The sequence below is a fragment of the Poecilia latipinna genome, unplaced genomic scaffold (assembly GCF_001443285.1).
Source record: "Poecilia latipinna isolate Pla-1442-1.1 unplaced genomic scaffold, P_latipinna-1.0 Scaffold1061, whole genome shotgun sequence".
In the NCBI taxonomy this organism is placed as follows: domain Eukaryota; kingdom Metazoa; phylum Chordata; class Actinopteri; order Cyprinodontiformes; family Poeciliidae; genus Poecilia; species Poecilia latipinna.
The window spans coordinates 104106-127121 of NW_015113677.1; the positions used below are offsets into that span (position 1 = coordinate 104106).

The 23016-nt window shown below is 42.4% G+C and overlaps 1 protein-coding gene across 1 annotated transcript in view; it reads left to right on the top strand.

Annotated features, from left to right (window-relative positions):
- The window catches only part of kcnq1.2 (potassium voltage-gated channel, KQT-like subfamily, member 1.2), a 230990-nt gene that overhangs the window by 61715 nt on the left and 146259 nt on the right, over positions 1–23016 (top strand). The gene's annotated exons all lie outside the window — the stretch shown is intronic.

Here is a 23016-nt window from a genome sequence, read left to right on the forward strand (position 1 = left end):
AATGGGTTTCACTTCGGTGAACCTCTGCGCAGTTAGATTTGGTTTGCTTCCTGTGTCGTCGCACGCTGACTACTTTGGTGACTAAGTCTCAGTCATTCTTAATCATCCATCTTTTCAGAGGTTTTGACACCGGTACTTCAACATTGTGGACGGATGGATGGAAAGAAAATGTGACAAGAAATGCTCCGTTTTCCTTAAAGATCCATTAAAAATTTTAAAATTATGGAGTGTTTAGTGTCGTATATTAGCAAAAAGCATGATTAGTGTGATTAGTCTGCACAGCTAGCATGACTGACAGTTGTGTGTATCCTCTGTAGACCCTCGCCTTGACGCAAGTCGCTTCCAGTCCATCAGACTTTTTGTTTATAACCAACCAAACCCTGATCAGTTGTTGGCAGACAGGAGACGTTCAATGGCAGATCTCTGGTTTTTGTGGTGTGTAGGAAAAGACAGAAACTGTCGTATGAAAATAGCGAAGGGACGAATGGACCAGGTCAAACACAAATCGGCAGATTTGTCACATTTTAGTAGAGAAAAGTTGCATGCAGGTGTTTTTCATCCAAAATATTTATGCATGCAACTACGCAGTCACTGTTTTCTCAAGAAATAATACAACGCTGCAGACCGGGCATACAAAAATTGAGCTTTTTTTTCAAATATAAAGACAAATGTAAATGTTTAATTTTTTTAAATATATATATATATATATATATATATATATATATATATATATATATATATATATTTTAGACCAACTAAACTATAAATATGCTTTCACTCTGTGTTGCACAAGCAGTGTGATTTATAGGCAACTGTTCTCTTTTTATCCAATGTTTGATAAATTTGACATTGGAGAAAAAGAGAACTTGAAAAAAGTTTGATAAATCTGACTGGACGCATATAATATATTCTATTATAGTGTATCTAATTGTTAGGACAACTTTTAAACTTTTTTTGAACATGTGTGAAATTCACTCTGAGACCTTTCCTGTCCCCTGATTTGGACTCTCATGGCCCCGAAAGAGGGTTTTTTTTTTTTTTTAGCAATCTTTGTTTGCACAAGCTCTTTAAATATGTTAAGTTTTTAATTTTCGTTTTTAAATATTTGTTGAAACTGTCGCTGTGTTGACAGTATGGTATGAGACAGGTAACCTGAAAAAAATCAAGCTCTCCCAGTGCTCCCAGTTCTAACTAGAGATAACCAATCAGAGCCAGGGGGCGTGTCTTGGCGTCGTCAATCACCCTCCGTGTGGTGCTGCTCGTCACCCCCCTCTCTTGCTTTGTGCTGCGCTGCAGCTAGCAGAGCCTGCTGTGAATGCTGTTCTGAAATGTAAAAAATATTTCAACTTTAAATATTATTGTCATTAAAAGCAGCCAAAAACGATTAAGTGGCTTATTGTGCAACCTAAAACTAGTTTGGTTGAAGAAAGGAGAACAAATGCAGATAAAAAGAACTGTGGAAAATTAGAGACCTTGTGAAACATTTAAACTTTAAAGGAACAGACATTGAACTATGACACATTTCTGATTTGTGTTTTTTCAAATGTCTAAATTGCTGTATTATTTTTAAAATTACAAGTAATACATTTAAAAGTACTTGCATTAGTATACTTTTTGAAAAAAAGCTCACTTTTATTGTCTGTTGTTGTATTTCTGATGCCATTTGTTCATCCTGGGGGCCATTTGTATTGCAACATAACTACAGGATAAACCTTTCGTTCAACCATGTAACCACCACATCGGCAGAGAACCAATCAAATTGCCTTTTGTTACTGTTTGTGAATGCTGATTTCTGCATTGATGTTGGTTGTTTAGTATAATTTGCTCTAAAGCTCCAAACCCTCTGACGACCTTTTGAACCTACGTTCAGATGTGTGACTCATTCTTTATCACTCTCACTGCCTTGTAATTCAGTTTCCACTAATCCTTCAGGACTAATAAAACCGACAGTGACATACCGAGTAACATCCTCTGCGTCAGTCGCTAGTGCCCCATACATTCTAACAAAATGTCTACTTTACATGGTAAAGAGACTGAAACCAAACCCGTAACCAAACTAATAAAATAACTAACAAAGCCAAGCATAATGTGAAGCAGTCATGAGTGGGAAGATGCCTTTTCTCTGTCTTGCAGTCGATTGACGTGCCCCTCCTTGGCATTGGTTCAGGACTCTTTATCTACACATCAGTTAAATTCTTCCAGGTACTGTACCGGGCTTTACCAACACTGGTTCTCTCTTGTCCTTTTCTTGTTGTTCTCCTAGTAGAAAAACGTACATATTGAATCTTCCATATTGAAATGTCTGTGAATCATTCAGATGGTCTGACGAAGCCCGTTTTGCGTTGGCACTGTGCCATCTACAGGGACGTTACGTTGATACTTACCACTTACTTTAGTGTCGTTGGAAAGCATTTAGACCCTTTTAAGGGAACTTGTCCGCCAGACTTCCCAGATAAGTGAAGCATTGGTGGGGTGTGCTGGACAAACCAGTCCCTTACCACAACCTTCACCTCGTTAGTGTAAACGAGCTGCTGCTAACATCCTGATGTTGGATACCGCAGCACACCTTCAAAGGCTCAAAATGTGATAACTGTACTTTCTAGATTACAAAAATTGCACTGTCACTGCTATCATAAGGATAGTCTATTCTGCTGTGCTACGTTTGGTACTATTGTCAATCTTTCTTAACATGTATTCTGTAGCTTCTTGCACAACTCATGTGGGTGTGTTGGTCCCACTTCTGTTTATGTAAAACAAATCATAAGCAAGATGAAGAAAGATTTACGCTCCGCTTGTTAAAGGTGTGGCCATTTTGAAAGGGAATGTTTAACTGCTGCGCCTTACCCCTTTAAATGTAATTATATCCCAGGGGTTTGTGTACGGTTTTGAGTTTGGGCGTTGAAAAGATTTTCATGAACTTGTTCCAGTGTGAAGACTTTTATTAGGGAAATTATTTAGATTCCTACGGCTAGAAAGACAGGCAACGTATATTTGTATGCTTTGCAGGGCTATTGTGCCCCCAAACTCCAAAGCCTGTGATTTAGGCCTGGCTGGGCACTCCCATAACAGCTGGTTTGTTTTGCCCTCGTTGTCACGCCACTAAGGACAGGCGCTGTTATTTGGCATCCTTATCTGGATCTCTGCAGACAGCTCCCGGATCCACCCAATGCTGCCCGAGGCTCCTTGCTCCATATCTCCATATCACTTTTCTGTTAGTTTACACTCAAAAAAATCATCCCAGGGTTTCATCCACACCTTCCATCTGCGATGTAAAGTTGACACAAGTCGATGCCATTCTGGGTTTATGTTTCTGCGTGTTCAGAACAGACTCTGGACGGCACCGCTGGCATCTCTGTCACTTTAATTTGTCTGTGACGGCACACAAGCCGGAACATTCCTCTGTTTGTTTGGCTTCGCTGAAGAAGCTGCCCCCCCCACCCCCTTCCCCCCCAACCCCCCATGAAAAAAAAAAAAAAAAAAGAGAAACTTTCATGTGTGTGCGTTCGCCCACAAGCAAGAGAAGCATCCATACAGCTGGCTGTGATGTCTCTGGCCTGCTGAGGAAGTGGGGCTGGGTAGCGTCCACACGCAAACTTTGATTTCACTGCCCCCCCGCCCCCCCCACTCAACCCAAAACATACACATAAGTCTGCTTATCTTCCCCTGAGAAAATAAGTCTCCATTACTTGCCTCCTCGTTTATTTTGAATCATCTTGCTTAGATTTATTGAATTTTATAAAATATGTGAATTAAAAAAAAAAAAAAGAAAAACACACAGAGACACATAACAAAAACACAGAGTACACAGTTGTCAACATAGCACTTCCCTTTTTTTTTCATTATAAACACTTCCTTCGCCGTTTGTTTACCTACTCCTGCGCAAATGAGGGTTGATCTTGGTCCGGTTCAGACAAGCACTGGTTTCCCCTGATTGTGTGCATACATCAGAGTGTGTGAGAACTAAGTGGTTTGGCGTTTTGTTTGGTTCGATGCAGCGTGTGTATGCTTATACAGAACTTTGACGATGTCAATTTTTAAGATTTAGAGGTTTATTGACATCAACATTCTTGGAGTGTGAGTAAATATTTCCAACACACATCTCTGGCCGTAAACAGAGGAAGGCCTTGTTTAGCTGATTGCAGTGTTTGTGTTCTTTGCTCCTACTTTATTCCCTTTTTTTTTGTCTCTTGCTGTTTTACTCTCTGCTTCTTAGATTCTCTTGTCTATTTAAAATAAAAAAATTGCAGCACTCCAATTTTATTTATTTTTTGTTAAAATAAAGTCTTTCGCCAACTTTTAGTTTGACGTACGATTGGAATTGGCTCTTGAGTTGCTACTTCTGTTGCTAACCTAAAGCTCACACAAAATGCTGAGTTGTTTAAACCCTGACCTCCTTAAAACCATCTATGTGGCAAAAACATCGACAGACAGGATGTGAATGATTGGTAAACTATACAGTCAAATGCTAACCGCTAATGGCTACATTTCATAGCATGCTAACAACTGGTTTGGAGCATTTCATAGCTCCAAATTCAAATTCTCATCTGGTTTGGTGCTTCCTCTTCCTGCTAAAATAAAAACGCACAATTTTCCTTGAGTTTGGGCTGCATTTGATTTTATGTAGTTCAAAGTCTACAATGGTTATTGTTGCGTTTCGCTAGCTGTGGTAGCACTGGTGTTGTTAGGGCTGCTTTTAGTGTCACTCAGGGAAAAATTGGTATTCATTTGTTTCAAAGTCAAATTTGGATTATGGAAATTGCATCAAAACCATTTTTACCACGTTCACGTTTCAAATTGGCAAACCGGGAACATTAGCTTATTGACATTTTCTCTGACCAGGCTAGCTACTATTCCTCGTACAAGCTCACAGTAAGAACATCCAATTTTTTTGTATGTTCAAAAAATTTGCGGCAACCTCTGTTCACTAAAAGAGACTGGAATGGTTCTAAATGTGAATTTATTAAGATACACAAAGTGAAAATGAACGTTTTATTATTTTTATTCCTAATTTCTAAAGATCTGTTGATCTTTGTGAAACAAAGTCGAAAGATTCAACTCCTGAACACGACTGAAATGCATAATCATTCCGGATCTTTGAACCAATCAAGCTTTGCAAACAGATAAAAACTTTAGTGTTTTTACTTTCTTTTGTGACGAACTGAAAAGCTCCACGCCATGCAGCAGGACTTCTTTAAAACGTGCATCGGGTTGGTGTTATTGGGAAAACTCTCGCAACAATGAAAACCACCGATTGACCCAAAAATCAAACAGAAACTCTTTAAAACACAGCGTGAAGTTTATGAAACTTCTGTTGTGTTTTTGAGTACAGAAAACACAACAGTTATAAAATATATATAAAAATATATATTTCTAATCGGAGCCACTTTAGAATTAGATGCATTTTTGCTGCAATATTCAGATATGTGAAAAACTACGTCACCTCAGTAAACGGTCAGAAACTAATGTTCTCATACCAGTGTCTAATCTTTTTTTTTTTTATTATTCACCTCATGGTAGTTTTTGTGAAGCGAATCTTGGCTTAACCTAAAGCGCTGTTAAAATCGCGTCTTTTGAACCGTCCACTACCTTGTATCATTACACCCCTGCCATCCAGACCCTCCTCTCCTGCTTAATTACAGTGTCTTGCCGCAGCGGGTCAGTGACGGGTGTCGTCTTGTGACCCGAGGCGGTCGCCCCCTTTGTCTCCTGCTGGGTGTGGTCAGCCTCTTCGGCCCTTTGCTCTGTTTCGTGTCCTCCGGGACCCATAAAAACCAGCATGTTCCACCTGCGGGCTCCTCTCTTAATTAGCTCCCCTTCTCTCAGGCTGGCAGGACGCAAAGAAAGAAAAGCCACTGCTGCGCCGCGGGAGTCTTTCCAGGCGGACGCACACGTCATCATGGCGGCTCTCCTTTGAGACGGAGGCTCTCCACTGAACAACTGGCATCCTTTGTCGAAAGCTTTGAGCAAATTGACTTTGTGTTTGTGAGGGGATGCTTGTTCTTGTACGGCTGCAATCGAACGCTAACGGCACGGATGGATTTTAACAGCATTCGGTCGAAGGAAGCAGCTGTTATTGTGGTTTTTTTTTTTTCGTAAACCGTGAATGTTCACATTGACGAATGATTTCTAAAGAACTTACCCCGAGTCCAACCTCTTCCTCCTTCCTCCTCGCCCATTTTCATCCCAACTGTACACTCCACAACTTCAAGGAGCAGACGTCATGTCGTTGCTAAATATTTCGTAATCTACTCTTCGGTATTTTTGTATTAATGCCTATATAAATTTATTTGATAAAAAACAAAGGTTTTCGGGTCTGCAGCAAAACCAAAAAAGGAGGTTCAGACATGAAGAGGTAGAATTGCTAAAGAAAATAACCTTTTCTACCCTCGCTCATGTTGCTTACCATAAACGGCATGAGTCTGCTGTTTTGATTCGTCAAGCGAACCAATTTTCATGCCGCTATCCCCTGCTATCCGCTGTATTTCTGCGCAAGATTTATGATGCAGATTGCGCTAAATACATGCAGATGCAAACACGCCCATCAGCTCCAAACACATGGGAGCAATTTGCACCTGCTTTTGTGACAGATTGCAGCTGTCTTCTCTTCAGCCACAAACGCAGCAGGTGCAAAACGTGATCAAAGACGTGAAGGAAGAAAAAAAACGAAAGAAAAAATCTCAACAGGGCAGCGCAAGGTCCTGACAGGATCCAAGTCCCGACTGCGTCAAAGAGGCATCGCAGGTTTTAAATCAAGACGATGTTAATGCGCCGCTGTAGGTCACTCTCATTTGAAGATCGAAAAGCGTGGATTGAATTTCAAAATGTTTCAGATTGCCAAATTATCACAGGCTTTGCAATTACGTGCCGTACAAATCTGGGAAATGTTCCCAGAATAAGAAGAAAAAAAAGAAAATTTGCATGTGATTACATCCTGTTATGTTCACTAAATGAATGTAGCTGGGCTTCTTTGTGTTCAGTCATTTAATCTTCCTCAGATGATCGCATTTTGAACACAACATAAATGGGAAAAGTACATGTAGATCTGACAAAAATTAAGAATTCATTTCATTTCATTGGGATTTTCTGTGATATGCCAACACACAGAAACAGTGATTTGTTGTGAACTGGGAGGAAAGTGATAAACAATTTTTTTAAAAATGACCTCAAAATAAAAATCTGTAAATGTATTTTAACTCGGCCCTCTAACTACTCCGTCCACTGCGATTTCTGCAAATCGATACTGAGACTTTTACTCATTCTTCTTGTTAAAATATAATTTTAAAAACCTTTCACATATTCCCAATCTAAGCTAAGTCTGGACTTTGTCTAGGCTCCGCTTACACGTTTAGAGTTTTTGTGCTGACAGACTGTAAAAATCTACATCAGTCTCAGATATTTGGTTCCTCTTTAAGGTTTTCTTCCAAACCTGACTAACCCATCTTCCTATTAACTCTTCCCATCTTTCCCATGCTGCACACAAGGGAAAAAAAAAAGACGTAATTAACAACAATAAAATGAGAGTGAAGAGTGGCTGATTTCAAACGCTGGATTTTTAATGTTGCACATTTTTAACGTCGAACATTCTTTTCCCTCCACTTAATAGTTATGCGCTACTTCGTGTTGGTGTGTCAACATAAAACCCCAATAAAATCCATTAAAGTTTGTGTGTGTAACTTGACAAAATGTGGGAAAAATTAAGGGGGTATGTATAATATGAGGCGCTGCAGCCGCTACATTTGCTGCAGCGGCTTTGGTTCGTCTCAGCGGCACTTCTGGCTCCGTCAGCACGAGCAAAGACGAGCCCAGGGTGCGCAGACTAATGGGCTGAAGTGAACCCATCGCGCATGCTCGCCGGTTTGGTAAGCATCCCGGTGTGCAGTGCTTCAGGCGCCAGTCCAAAGTCGGCATGAATGAGTACTCCTGAACGAGGCCGACCCGACTGGCGTTCACAGCTGCAGCGGGCGAAAAATAGACAAACAAGAGCCGGATCCATAACCCCACGGTTTTTTGGTGGGATCCGACGTCGATTCGGCGCAGAAAGTCGATTCTTTTGTGCCGATTGTAACGAACAGAGCTCATGTACGAGTGTGGGAGCGCGCCTTCGAAATGCGCGGCAACGTCTTTGTCCCTGGCATCTGTTTTGATTAACCCTCCATAAAGACTCGCACCGCCACAAAGGCAAATAAAAACAGAGATAATAGGGGAGCAAAAATAACTCAGGAAATTGCTGTTTTCGCAACACGAATCATGGAGTCTCTCGGTGACATCATCCCTGCTCTTGTTCTCTGCCCGGGGCAGAGACGGATTTAGAAAAAGAAGAAAAAAAACAAAGTCTCTGGGCTGATTACTGGAGTGCTGTTAACAATTATTCACTTGCAGAACTAATGTAATGACAATTAGTGTTTTTCTTAGCTGCCTTCATAATTTATTATTCCTTCTACTGTGCTGCTGGCTCATTTTAATTTTAATCATGTTTGCCTTAATGGGCTGCAGCTCTGTGACGCTGAGGTTAAATAGTCATTTAAAGTAATTACCCAGTAGAATTAGAGAAAATTAAACTATTAGGGCTCCTATGAATGGAAGTCAAGTCGTGGTATAGCTCGGGGAAATGTTCGTCCAGTTGCAACCGTGTGTATTGATAAATCCATGGCCACCAGTAGATGACTCCCAAACGACCTTCATTAAATCAGATTACTTTCGAAATAGCAATCCATCAAATTAGTACACAGATGTTGCTTTCGATGTTTTAGCATTTGTTTTTTGTTCATAAAAAAGTTCCAAAGTCCTATCTTATTGGAAATATTTTATTATTTCTGTTTTTTTTATGTTTCTATTAGTCCATGTTCCTTCCCTCTCTCTCACTTTGCTACAAAAGAGAAAACTGGATTAAATTAAGCATCTTGATCACAATATACTATTTTATTTGAATTACACACATCCTCTGGGAGAGCAGCAAACAAAAAGATCCTTTCATGGGAAGTTAAAATAAAAAAAAAAAAAAAAAAACATATCCCACATTACTAAAACAACAACAAAAAAAGGTTACTGTTCTGTAAAGAAACATTAAAAAGTTAAAAAATTAGAAGGAATCTTGCAAATCCAGATTTCAGAAATCACTCAAACGGGACCAGTGGGCCGAAACATCTGGAAAAGCAACACGTCATTCCTCGATTTAAAGAAACTCAAGGTCAGGTGAAAAAAGAAGACGGGACTGGAAAGGGTTAAATGACGTCCATGGAGGTCACAGACAAAACCAGACAAACATCTACGACCCTGCAGGCGTCGCTGACCTCAGTTAGTCGGTGATCATGACGCCTCACATTTACCAAAAAAACATTTTGATGACTTTTGGAAAAGTTTGCGGACTCTTTAGACCAAAATTAACTTCGTTTGAAAATTTGTGTTACGTCACATATGTCATAAAATTAACACACTATTTAAGAAAAACGCCTTACGTTAAGACAAACATGGCGGTGCGGTGCGGTGATGGTCTTGGGCAAAACCTGGTCGATTTGCTGTATTTGGTGGAACCGTGAATTTCTTTTTCTTGCTACCAGAAAATTCTGAAGTCCATGACAGAATGACTGAACAATTTTAATGAGGGTTCTGGTCTAGTGAAAGTCTAGTAACATGATTCAGAGGAGATGTCACGGCATAACATCAAGCAGCCTGTCCACGATGGAAAACCTTCTGCTGTGGTTGAATTAAAAGGTTCTGCCAAGCAGAGTGGGCCGTAGTCCGTTTTGGAAGTAACTGCTCGCAATTTAGCTAAATTTCTCTTTTAGTTTCCATTAAAGTTCTCACACACGCGTCGACCTCTGACACATCTGAACCTGCCTGCTCGTTACGGCTTTATCTTCAATCAGACGAAGCTTAACCTGTGGCTCCAGATGGTGCGTGCCAAGGATGGATTATTCCTGCAATCGGTGGATTATTTTCTGTCGGTTATCAGCAGATGAGGAATCGAGAGAAATATGGCTGAAGAGTCTAAATTTAGAGTGACCACAGGAAGCCCTTGGTGCGCTCGTTCTACTCCTGAACTGAATATGGAGAAAGTCCTCTCAAAATTCACCTCAATTTCTTGAGGCCATCCAAACTGTCTTTGAAATAGAGATGGACTAGCATGGCAATGTTATGTTATTTAAAGTGTAAAAGTCACAATTTTTACCCATTTTTGCTCTCCATATGTATTGTTGTGATGTACGTAAATCTTTGATAATTCTTCAGAATCTCAGCAGCATAAAACACAAATTCACAAACGCAGCGTTTCTGCTAAATAAGAAACGCAATTAAGTTTACTCTCACAATAAGTGATTAGAAAACAAGGCACGTTGTCCTCCTGCCACTTCCTGTCGTCGTCTTTGTCTTTTCTGCCAGTAGTAGGAAACTCTTGCATTCTATTGGCAGAGAGGTTGCCAGGTGACGGTACTTCTCTATTCCAATTGCGAGCAGAAAACGATTCGGAAGAGAAAAGTGATTTGATCCGAACAGAGACGAGTTTTGAGCGAGAGGTGAAAGGTTTGAGAGAGCACAGTGAATATTTGAAAGAGAGCAGAAGTTTTGAATACTAGAAGAACAAGTTTTGAGAAGAAAGACACAAAGTCCTGTTTTCAAACTGCAAATGGAAGCACAAGTATTAAATGTTTTGAGAAGAAAGACATGAAGATAATATCTTCATCTTGCCTTGAAGATATTAATGACGTTTATTATGTGTATTTTGATGTCGCTTGTTGCAAACAGCCCTTGAAGTTCGGTCGTGTCAGTCAACATCAGTCTTTGTATTTGACACAGCAGACTTCTCTGTAGTCTTTTCTTTAATCCTGGCAGATCTGTTTTTAAATACTGCAAAATTAAAAGGGCTCAACCAAATCCTCCGACTTGCTATAGATGCTGCTCTATTACAGCGGTGCTGCGCTCTCGGTTTCCATTGGAAGCACCTGTATAAATACCCTCCATCGTTTTGCCTCCCCCTCCTCCCCGATCTCCTGTACGCGGCTCAGTTTCTTCTTCTCCTCTCCTGTTAATGAAAGCAGTAATCCGGCACCTGAGCGGCCTGTTTGCACAACCGTTCCTTTTGCCTTTCATGGCCCTCCCGGCCCGACCGTGTGTGTTTTTTTTTATTTATTTTGGGCCGGACTCCCCACAGATCTGAGGCTCGCAGGTTCCCTCCCGCCATTTGATGTGGTTTTCGTTTGAGGGGTTTATTCAGGTGTGGCAGGTTTTTTTGTTTTTGAGCCGTGGCGCTCGCAGACGCCCGGGCCTCTTGACGCGCTGCGTCCAGGTGCCGGAGCTCCGTCAGGGAGCCCACTGTTCCGGAGCGTGGCGAGAATAGAGGGCTTATTGATGAAGCTCGTCTGCCAATGCTCTGTGGTTTCTGCTCTCTTGCGAGCAGCAGCAGGGAGGTACGGCGGAGCAGGGCGTCGACCTGCTGCACGGGAGGAAGGGTTGGCGAAAAGGGGAGCTGTGACATCCGGTGCCACCAAAGAGGAACTTGTATCATGATACGTGTTTTCGTGTGTGTGTGTGTGTGTGTGTGTGCGCACGTCTTCCTCACTCTGAGCCCACCCTGGGTAAGTGGCTGCCCCACCTGTGTAAATGAGCCCCTTTTTACGTCTGAAAGCAGATCCTGCAGCGGCTTAAATACTCCACCTTACTTCCTATTGAGCATATACCCACTCGTGTTTGGGTGGCAGTGTTTAAGTATGTTTGTCAGTGTTCGCATCGGGAAAAATACATTTTCGTTCTTATTGTGGTCTTGAGGAGAATCTGTCAACAAGACAACTAGTAGTTTGACACTCCACAAAGATGAAAGCCACTGGAAAAAACAAAACAAAACAAAAAAACAATATTAGGGAAAGGTTTTCTGGTCAGACGAGACCAAAACTGAATTTTCTGGCTTGCTTGCATAACGTGTGACACATGGCGGTGCTGGTGGCATCATGCTGTGGGAATGCTTTTGGTTTTAGCAGCAACAGAGAAGCTGATCAGGGCTGATGGGGAAAACCATCCTGTTAGAGGCTGAAAAGGACTTTAAACGGGAACAGAGTTTGAACAGGAAATCAACCCTAAGCATTCAGAGCAGCAGTGGAATAGTTCAGATCAAAGCGTCTTTGCGAATGGTCCAGTCAAAGCACAGAACTAAAGCCGAGCGAGGATCTGTGGCTGCACTTTATCGATGTTCCCAGACACACTCCGTCCATTCTGACTGAGCTTCAGCTTTTTTTTGCAAAGAAGAATGAGGCAAAAAAAAAAAATCAGTTTATCCATTAGGAGTGGGAATATTTTTTACGATGACATTTAACATGCAGGTTTTAGTCATTAGTCTTTGCAGATATTATGTAAAGATAGCAAAAAAAAATGTACAGAACTCCTCACAGCATCTAATAAACATTTCTTAAAAGTACTATCTGTTCTTTGCAAATACAAAGAACCGATAGTGGAAGCAGACCAGTTGAAGCGAAATATCAACATTGCCGTCCGAGTTCGTTTCTGAAGAAAATACATCGACAAGCCTCTGACCGGTGATCACCCAGCACAGAGCTCTGTGCCGGAGGGTGAGGCGCTCCTGGGTTCAGCCGCAGCTCGGCTCCGTATTCGGCGTTTCCCGAAATGCTCAATCTTCATCTTGTGAACGTTGCGCCCAGTGAGGCTCACGTCGAGCTCGGCCTTCCCCGGCAGTCGGTGAGAAACTAGCCGGGTCCAGCGCAGACCTGCTGAATCATCCCCTCTCTCTCTTTTATTTTTCTACTTCGCTCTGTTTTACGGCGCTTTGAGCACATTCCAGTACCAGCTGCACCGTGACATCAGAACGTCCAACGTAGTTACAAAACGGAGGCCGACAGACGTCAGATTTGTTTTATTTTTTGAAGTCTGAATTGTGGGAGATGATTCAGTATGTCGCATATAGTTTATGTAAAAAGCTGGTAGAAACGTTGAGCTGTTGGCTGTACGAATGTTCATATTTTGAAGCTCGTGTGTCCTTTCTCCACCGTCTTTGAATTGGAGTTTTGTGGCTCTAACGTTGACAAATTGTGGAGCGTCAGCATTTCTGCAAGGCACTGTACTCAGAAACCACATCACGCTACTGCTACTTTGCACCTATTGGGTCTTTCTACAGACGCAATGGGTGTTTTCTATTCAAAATGCGTCTAAATGCGTATTTTGTTTTTGGTCTGTGCTGAGAGGTTCCTTTTAAACCAATTTCTGAACTTGCATTTTCCAGTAAACATCACCAATTAAAAGAAGCTACTGTACCTCACCACATATATGGGCAGACCTCAGCAGGCTTTTCTCAGAATCAGTGTTTTTTTTTTTTTTTTTACTTCCTTCCTTGCAAGAGACTGAATGAGATTTCTCTGAAAGACGGTTCCTATTTTCAATTGAAAATCAGTCCCTCAAGAGTTTTTCTTTATCTCTCTGACCACTGTGAAAAAAAAAAGAAGAAGAAAACAACCCATCAGCGCCCTGCTTGCTCGTATCGCTGCGGCGTCGCCGGGCCCCGTCGCACTTTGCACATCTTACAGTCGACAGCCGCCGCTTCCCCACACACATCTGCAGCTGCACCGCAGAATTCACAGGAATTTGACTCGCGTTTTCTTGCTTAGAAAAAAAGGCATCCACAGAAGCGCACTGCTTCGGCACTGATCTGGAACCTCCAATTGAACTCGTTGCGTCTTAGCCGTGCCGAGGTAAAGAGAGAAACGGACTTTGGGGTTTCTCTACTCGACAGAAGCTGAAAGTGCAGCCAGCAGGTTATTTTATCAAAAGAGGAGTCGGCTACTCATTGTTAGGGCAGTTAAAGTGAAATCCAAATATAGCCTGGAGTTCGCAACCAACAAGTAGACATGACTAATAACCTGCTTAGTCATTCTCCTCAGCTCATATTGGTCTATTTATACTGGATCAGCTCTGTTTCCTGAGCCTTATTATTTTTCATCAAAGCCACTTACAGAAATGAGGAAGAAAGTGTGTGCTAACGTCAGCAGGGCCTTCCAGCCTAAACCACTGAAAACTGGCACGTATGCCGACAGTGCCGCTCCACATCTGTCAGAAAATTCATCCAGTAAACGGCATGCGTTTGGCTTTATTTACTCATACTTTCACCTCTGTGACTCGCTCTTCAATCCAGCGTTGTGGGATTCTGATCCGAATGTGTGAACTCATGTGGCTTTTGAGTTTTCCTATTCAGAAGGCTTTCTGTTGACCATTTAGTGTTGCTTTTGGTCGCTGTAGCAGATAAGCTGATATTAAAAAATGATCAGCAGACGTCAGTCGGTGGAGCGGACTGCTGAAAATGAATCGTTCCCATTCGTGGTGAATGAATCGGCCGCACAGGGGTTTCAAAAACAGAGCAGCGTTTCTGGTAATGGTACGACTAGTAATGTTGTAGCATTTCAAGCAGAACTGAGGCTGAATGAATGGATTTGTTTAGCTCAGTTTGGAAAAGTACAAAATTGAAGACAATGAATTCATGTAGATTCTGATTAGGGGTAAAGTAGGAGAGTGGAAATATTCACCAAAGGTCAAGTTTAAAGGCTTTTAGCTTTGATTTAAAATATCTAACATATTAAGCTTGCTAACAAGAATACTAATGTGGTGTTGGCTATTTTACATCTTGCTAGTTAGTTAATGCCTGGAGTAAACCCAGCTCACTGTTTTCCGCACATTTAAAATAAATCTCCATTGTCACAGTAGAAAGAGCAAAGAGTCAGAGACGAAACCCTGGAACAAAGGCCAGCAGCAGGACGATGATGCAGGGTGTTCTCAGGTCAGGACTGATTATGACAGGAAAAGAGGAGGAAAAGGAAGGCGACGTGCAAAGACATGCAAAGTGCTGCAGTTTCAACTTTTTTCTAAGACCGTGTAATGGCAGAAATAAAGCTTTAAAAAATGTGCAACTCTGACCGTCAAGTTTTGCAGAAGGTGCAGCAAAAATCAGCAATTTTAGGCTGCAGCAATCATAAAACAACGTCCTGTGGGGACTGGTACGTGGCGTGCTTTAAAAAGAGGAAAACCGGAACAGAAATACTGGAAACAAACATATATTAAAAAAAAAAAAATAATTAAATATATATATATATATATATATATATATATATATATATATATATATATATATATATATATATATATATAGTAAAGTTTAAGAATTGGAACAAACAACATTCTCTGACCCTCATGCTGAACAGTAATTTTTTCTATTCCGGATTTAAAGGAGTCAACCATTTCTGCAGCAGTAGGACTTTAATTTGAACTTTGTATGGACTAGACCGATAATCCAGAAAGGAGCCAATAAAACGCAGCAGCGTTAAAAACACGAAAAAGACGAGAGGGTGGCTCAGTAAGTTCATTTCCCTTCATGACCAGCAGGGTGCGGTGTTGCAACATCCCTCCTCTTCACAACCCTACACACACACACACACACACACACACACACACACACACACACACACACACACACGCATGCACGCACACACGGGTACCGTTGCATGAAAACGTCCTTTTCTGCTTCAGATATCTTATTTTTCTTTCGGTGTCGAACTAATCAGCTGCTTTTCTTCTGGATTTTCTCTCAGAAAAATAAACCCGGGGAGGTCGGGCTTTGCTGAGATGTTGTTTGGTTTGATGTCGGCAGCGGGACGTGACCTTCACGGCAAGACCAGCTCAAATTCTCCTTTTCTGTCACCATTTCGGCTCAACCTTTTTTTTTTTTTTCAGGGCCTGAAAATGAAAACGATTAACCGCACGTTCCTTCATCTGTCAGATCGGTGTGTTTCCTGCCACTCAGCACGTGTGTTGTTCCTCATCAGAGGGAGGTGTTTAAAAAAACAAAACAAAAAAAAGTGACTCATCTGATAGCAGGTACTCTGTGTACGTGCTTGTTTTTTTTTTGTTTTGTTTTTCTACAGCTCCATTACGTTTTTTTGCCTTACTGTAGGTCAAGCCCTGCTCACTTTACTGTCCCTCTTTCTCTCTCTCTCTCTCCCTCTCTCCGTCTCTTTCACATTTGGTCTGGCCTCAGTACAAGAAGTAGGAGCAGTTGTCAGTTTCAGGAAATGCACTGCTCTCTGTTGGGAAGTGAGGTATCTGCCTTTGGGCCAGCTATTCCTTTTCTTCTTTTTTTTTCACTGTTTTTCATTTTATCGACCGCTTACGGGAACACAACACCTCCCCCTCCTCCCTTTCTTTTGTCCTGACTGCCGTAAGAAAGAGTAATATCAAAGAGAATCACTGAATGGATTTAGCTTTCTGAGCAACATGTTATATTTTGTGTGTCGTCCACCTTTACCCCACCAAAAACACACCCTTTTTTTAAGTTGTCCGTTTTCATTCAGGGAAAAAAAAGAGTTTCGCTGCTGGAGGCTCCGCTGCCTCATCTGTGGGGGTTGAAATGCATCAGAAATGTAATGAAATCGAAGCTGGACGTCCCGGGCTCGGGGGCGGCGTGGAAAGGCAGAGAGAGAAGTTTTGAGTCCAAACAGGATATTGTAGTAAGCACACAGGAGCCCAGATTCTTCCTCGGGCCGTTTGGCTCGGCGATCTCCGGCGACGGGAACGATGACACAATAACAAACGTGAAATAATTTACACCAGGACAGACGATGTCGAGCCCACGCGAGGGAATCGCTTTGTAAATGTTTTCGACTTGTTTTGCTCCCTCCGACGTCGCTCCGCCTGCTCATCATCGGGCTTCGACTCAAGTTGGCGGCTTCAGTGGAGCGGCTGTAATCTGATCGATCTGTCAGTTCTACAGAAATCCCTTTTTTTTTTCTCCCCCCCTTTTTTTTTTCCAGTAAAAAAAAAAACAACTGTGGTGATGTTATTTAAAGAAGGAAACAGGCCCACATACAACAAAAACCCTCTGATTTGCACAGCTGATGCTTACACTTATTTTTATAGGAAACAACTTTTGGTATCCACCAGAGCGTCTCCTGTTGAAAGTTTATCTTTCATGAACAAACTGCGTTGTAATTAGGGGGAAGATGTTTGCATGTTGCTCAGTGCGTGTGTGTGTGTGTGTGTGTGTGTGTGTGTGTGTGGATCAGATTTGTCTGGCGTTTGAGGCTCGGGGAGGAAAAACACATGTGAGTGAGTGTGTGTTGTTGTAAGCAGAGGCTCATCTCACAGGGTTGTCAGGAGCATTAAAACAGGCTGTTTGTCACCCGCCAGCGTCTGCGGCACCCGTCCACTTGCTCCGCACCGCGCACCCCGCCTCCATGCTGCCACGGTGACCCTCGGCGGGAACTGGGGGGTTTATCCTGACGAAACACATGGAGGAAAGGAGTCTAAAAACAGATTTATTATTGTGAAAGTAATAAATCTGTTTGGAAGGAGCGACCGACCTTATCGACAGAAAAAGGACCAGCTTCCACCGTTTTGTTCTTCAGTCAAGTCTTGCACGTTCCAGCAGCTTTAAAATAAATACAATCGATTTTTTTTCCCGTTTGTTTGGTTTAAAAGTTTATTTAATACAAACAGCAAAAGCCACTTCTCCGCCATTTATCCAGACGAGATTTTGGTTTCAAAGTTTCAAAGTTATTCTGGTCATTTTCTGTTTTCTTACCTGGCAATACTTTCAATATTTTCTTTTGAAACCTTTGCGTGTGTGTGCGTTCACGTTTGGTTTCCAAGACTGCTACGGCTAAAATGTTGAACCTCTCACTTCACATGGTGAATAAAGCAAAAACTGACGTGTTGCTGATCATATCTAAAGTGAAACCTTTAACCAATTAGTTTAAAAGGATCATCTTAGAGCAACTCGTTTTGGTGAGATTCGTACAGTTTGCTCCGGTTGTCAGAATACAATGCTAATGATCGGCTCTAAACTAGGGTGCGTTCTCTGCAGTCGCGTTTAGTCCGCTTCAAACAAACTGCAGCTTTTGTCTTGAAAGTCCGGTTCGTTTGGAAGATGTGACCATGCAATCGAACTCTAATACGGACCAGAAAGTCAAACTCTGGTCCGCCTAGTTTCTCGACGGGGGTGGTACCGCCCCCTGGGGGCCGTTCAGAGGACAGCACGGGGCGCTGGCCCAAAAAAGGTTGAGGAACACTGGCCTAGGTGAAAGCTGGTGTGACTCAAATCCATATGTGAGCAGGTCAAAGGCCACGCCAAGAGCAGGAAGCGGATTATAGCGCAGGGCATTCTGGGTAAATGCATCAAAACAAACACACAAGTCTAGTGCTAGCCATGGGAAATGGCTCATTGTCTTTTTTTTTTTTACCAATAACAACAGGCTGACACTACTCCATTTCTTTTTTTTTATATATACATTTTGTTAAAAAGGAGGTTTCGCTCAGTGTCTTCTTCAGAGGTTTCTGTGTCGTTTCCCTCTTTGGTTCTGGGTGCAGCACAGGTAAACAGGTGAAAAGGTTTTTTCGAAAGGTTTGGTTCGTTTGACTACACAGAGACTACAGTGCTTTCATATTTGAAGTCCAAGATTTCTAAAATGTTCAATCTACTCTACAGTGACCTCTCTCCTATTTATGGTTCAGTCTTCGCGGATTTGCCTATTTGTATCTAAAATACTCAAAAGAAAATGCGGCGTTGGAGGCTGATGCTTCATGCCATTGGCTTGTGTTAGCAATAAAGCCACTCACAAGAGGATATTGTATATTAGTTACAATGTGCACGTTTAGGCACATTAAGGTATATTTAGTCTTAAACTATTAAAATAGGTCATTATAAATCTTTTTAGAGCGAGTCTCAAGCATTTGATGATTTAAACGGGCAGCTGTGGTTTCTAGTCTCCAAAAATACTGGGGGTCCATTTTATTTGTAAAAACACAAAAAGGGAGCCAAACTTGTAAAACCTGGAAAAGGTTAGATTCTTTAGATAATGATTTTTTTCATAGTGAATTCTTATGTAAATCAAAGCCATATTCTTTTCTTTTTTTTTAATTTTATAAATTTTTTGTACTTTTAATTTCATTTCTCATCTTTTTTTAAATAAAGCTATATATCTAAGTGCTTTTCTCTCTCGTTCATAATGCTTTTGAATAATTCCCCGAACAAAACTGCATCTTCAGTTCTCGGAAAGTGCTGAAGATCTTTCAGTAATTCAACAAGCCCCCTACTAAACCCCTACTTGAACCGACCCATGACCTTTCTCTGTTAATATCGAGTCCTTTCTCATGTGTGCTTACCTAATTGCTAAAGTTATAAGTGATGAAAGGTGAGCCCATCCCACTGCCCTGGCTGGGAGTTGATTCATGCCGGCCCCCAAGCAGGGAAAAGCAATAGGAAGCCAGAGCAATAAAAGGCTTTGACATTGATGGGCCTGTTTCCCAAACACTTATAGGACCTTAAGTCTGGCTGGAGGGGCCGGGGCCTCCGCTGCTTATTGCCGCGTCGGACCGGAGTCGCCACGCCACGGAGCGCCTCGACGTCCAGTCTCTGCCCCCCAGTTCCTGCCTCTCAGTCAGGCCACTTGGAGCAGCAGTGGGTAGGCGGGTGAGGAATTTCTGAGTGTGTCAAAGGTGTCCGGCACTTAGTCTCCACGCCGTCGAGGCAAACAGAGAGCTGTTAAAAAAAAAAAAAAAAAAAACGACATCATTAAGACTGATTAGATACAATCATAAAAAGGGATGAAAACCAAAAAAATGTGCAAAAACAATTACAGTCTCAAGGTAATTAAAACATGTTTTTTTTTTCCCAAGGTAAAAGAAAATGTGTCTTTCTTGTTCTTTGAAGAGATTTAAAAACTCTCACAACCTTTTTTTTCCTCTTTTTAAGGAAGCGGTTGGCAAAAAAAAAATGAATAAAAAATAATAATCCTCCCATTTCAACGTTCCCCCCAGTCCCCCTGCCCTCCTCCAGACGTCCGTTTGGCTTTTGACTGGATTAAGTTCATGCACAAGGCTGCTACTCATGCCGGCAGATTGCTTACGACAGGCCCTTATGCAGACACCTAGACTGCCATGAGCAATTAGTTTAAATACGCAGGCGAGGCGCAGGACCAGGCTGACCTGAATGAGGACGGGAGAGGGCAGATGGAGAAGGGTACCTAGTGGGCGGCAAAAGTGAAATGGAGCCTCCCACTAATTCTGCACCATGTGATGGGAATCTGTTGTGTCCTGAGGGACACTTAGTCACTGCATGTAATGAGTGAGAATTGCAACTCATGGAGAAAGTAATATAAATCCATCTTGAGTTGACATGGAGTTCTGTGTGACGTCTTGAACCGTTGTCAGCAGTTTTAATAGCGGTCACATTTTAGCTGCTAAATGCTAACGGCATTAGCGGCGCTGAAGGCCATCCAGATAGACGGGTCTGATTGATGAGGTGGACCTGATCTGTTCAGTTCTTCTTTAGCCATGTCTTGTTTCCTGCTCAATATTTCGTCCTGGTTAATTCATGGTGGTGAGTGCCATCCTTTCTGTGATGCACATCTGAAGTAAATTACATGAAGTTGTCGTGTCGCATTTGAGAAGTGGAATATTGTTTTAGTAATCACTGAGAAGATTACAGAAGCTTGCTTTGATCACTGATTGCCAGTGAGGCAGGAGTTTTCCCCCTAGCAGGTTTGAGTTGATGCATGGCTGGTTCAAAATGTCCAGCGGCAGATTTTGCACTTCATCGCAAAAAGCTTTGGGGTATGATGGAAGAAAAAGTCCAGAGTCACAAAATGATGACTGGGCAAAACGACCCACAAATAAACATTTCCATTGTTGTTGAGGTTTGTAGCATCAAAAGCAATCACGTTCCTGCGAGAAGAGGGAAATGCACGTCATTGTTTTGTAATAATCTTAGCATATCCAGGCCTCATGGACACACCACAAACAGTTGTTAAAAATCTGTTTCTGGCACAAAAAAATAAAAAAAACTTCATTTGAATGCAAATGGGAAGTTCAAACGCACCAACAAAATCTAGAAATGTGTGTGTGTGCGTGTGTGTGCGTGCGTGTGTGTGTGTGTGTGTGTGTGTGTGTGAGCACTGCTACAGGACAACAGTGTGTCATCTTCAGAAAATGACAAGCGGTTTGGGAAAAATGTTGTGTAAGGTGAACTGTGAAGCAGTGCAGTCAAAGAGTCGAGTTCACGTTTCTTCTTGGTGGATTTTAATTTCTAACACCTTCGGTTTCTGACAGCTCGACTTGCCAGTAGCGAAAATCTTTCTGGTTTTATACACCATGGGAAACACACATGCACTTCATTAGTCTGCACCGTTAGAAAATAGGTCAAACCAAACAATAAAATCCCAACACAGAAACAGGAATGAGATTATTAATCTAATTTACCAACTCATCAACACAACTCAGTGGTCTGCAAAATAAAACATTTAATACAGGACAAGTCAGAGGACGAATGATGCAAAACAGAAAACTCTTTTTGGTCGTATCCCAGTGATGTAATCGGTGACATCATGAACCAATTTAAACAGGAAGTGCTGGGCTGGCCCCACCCATCACCTGATCAAACAATGGTGAATATGAAAAAGACTTAGAGAAATAATTTACTAAAAACTGAAACGTTTGTATTGATCTAATGGTTCATTAGTGCTAGCTTAAAAAACAAACAGTGAAGCAACATTACAACAGCAACATTAAACTAAAGTATTTTGGCAAACTACAGAAAGATGAACTAAATTAGATAAATGATAAATAAATACTATCTACTTTGTCGCATGAACCAAAGCCATTTCCTTTGCTTTCTTTTCTTCTTGCTAACATCTTTCTCTCCAGCTATCTCCTCCTCTACGTGTTGTGTCCTCTGTTACTGACACGCACGGTGCAATAACCAGATTGTGCGGAGCTGCTGAGCTGTTCCACATGTGAAGGGTGCGTCAGATCAAATTAGGCCTCGCTGACAAAGGGCCTTTTTATACACAGGTGCACGGTGGGCGAGGTGGGGGGGCAGTCGGCCACGTAGCGCAGAAGCCAGCCAGTAAAGCAAAGCAGCCAGTCAGTAAGCTAATCAGTCAGCCTGCCACTCACACAGCAGAACCGTCAGCTGCTCCCCCGGATCTGCGGGGGTCCGACTTGACGTTTCCACGTTCCGCCAGAATCCTGAGAAACGCCCTCTGATACGTTGGTGTTTACCGTCGGCGTGAGAAGCCGGGCTTTCGCAGCGCACTTTTTGTGAGCGACACATCACCGAGCGTGGCCTTTTGCATCCGCACTTCACCGCGGCAAATCACAACACACAGCCAAAGTCACAACACGATGTCAAACGCTGCCTTCTGCGGATGACGAGCGCGATCTCTAACAGCGCGGTGCTGTGTTTATCTCTCCTTCCCTCTCCTCCCCCAAGTTTACGGCGTTCTCTCTCCAAGTTGTCACTTTTCATATGTGAGCATAAATCCCCTCCCCACACACGGCGGCGGCGGCGGCCCTGAGGGGCGCTTGGGGGGCAACCATAATGCAGCTGCGGCAGCGCGGGCTGAGTTATTACGTTTAATCCGTCTAATGGTTGAGTATCATAGAATGGGACCCAGTCTGCCTTGGAACTAATTCTGTCTGGGCATTTTGTTTAATTCGCCACACTGGGCCGTAAGCTCCTCCAAAGGCAGGCTGCCCCCTCTATTCTCTTCTCTCCACCCCTTAAGAATATAAACCCCTTATCTTCTCCTCTCCCTCCCTCTCTCTTATGGATGGCAGAACAGTGGGTGACTTGTGCTGGAGAGTGATTTCTCAACAGTCCATAACACATTCTGTGGACGTTTTGGACATATGCAGCAGCGCGGGGAGGCGTATGGAAGTGAAGCCATCATGAGCGGCGGAAGAAAGGCGCAGCCGCTCCAGCTTTTCCAACGCTGTTTTTTTGACAGCAATATTGTTGAAGTTGCAAAAAGCGCATTGGGCAAGGCATGAGACGTATGGAAATGGAGATACTTGGATTGCTAATAAGAGGCCCTCTGACAGAGTCATGCGCACGATGCTATGGGATAGATTAGATTATTCCTCCCTGAAAACCAATAACCCATAGCAGCAGCTGCTATTGTACCAAAGTAAAACTTTAAAACTCTGCGCAACGCGGCCGACCCGGGTCCGGTCGCGTTGGGAGAAACAATGGCGCTT